The following is a 759-nucleotide window of genomic DNA, read 5'->3' on the forward strand; positions in this document are numbered from 1 at the left end:
TTGGTTTATTTTTATTGCACCGTTGTTATTACTGTTACTGTTATTGTTGTATTTGTTGATGGTTTTGTTAAATTTAGTTATGCATCATGGATGGACCCCAATTAAACAAGGAAGGGAATATTTTATTGTGACGACATTCTCTTGATGCATAAAAATATTGCTACCCGGGGGCATAATTTTCATATAAAACCTTTTTGTTGTGTTTCAGGAGAATGCCTCCCAAGAAAAATATCTCATCCAATTCCTCCAACAGGAATTCTGATGGGGGCCCAGCCATGGATGGATTACTAGATTTGTTGCGCCAACAGTCTAATCAGATGGCTCAGCAACAAGAACAATTCCAGCAGCAGCAACAGTAATTTCTGCAACAGCAATTCATACAACAACAGCACCAACTAATCCAACAATAATTGCAGCTTCAACAGCAAACCCAACCGAGATAGCCAAACCAAAACTGTTAATTTCAAGTTTTTTAAGTCAGCCAAACCCCCAGAGTTTAAGGGCGAGGTAGACTCGATTGCTGCTAGAGTTTGGCTTAAGGAAATGGAGAAAGCCTTCACCCTCATTCAGGTCAATGATAATTCTAAGACGGATTATGCTAGTTACTTCCTCAAGGGTGAAGCAATTTTTTGGTGGGAATCCAAGATGCACTAGAAGGAGAGGGCCCTGTTTCTTAGGCCAGATTTACAGAATTATTTCTAGAGAAGTACTTTCCGAATTACTTACAGAGTCAGTTGGAAGTAGAATTTTTGGAGCTGA

Source organism: Apium graveolens, chromosome 6 (genome assembly GCF_009905375.1).
Source record: "Apium graveolens cultivar Ventura chromosome 6, ASM990537v1, whole genome shotgun sequence".
In the NCBI taxonomy this organism is placed as follows: domain Eukaryota; kingdom Viridiplantae; phylum Streptophyta; class Magnoliopsida; order Apiales; family Apiaceae; genus Apium; species Apium graveolens.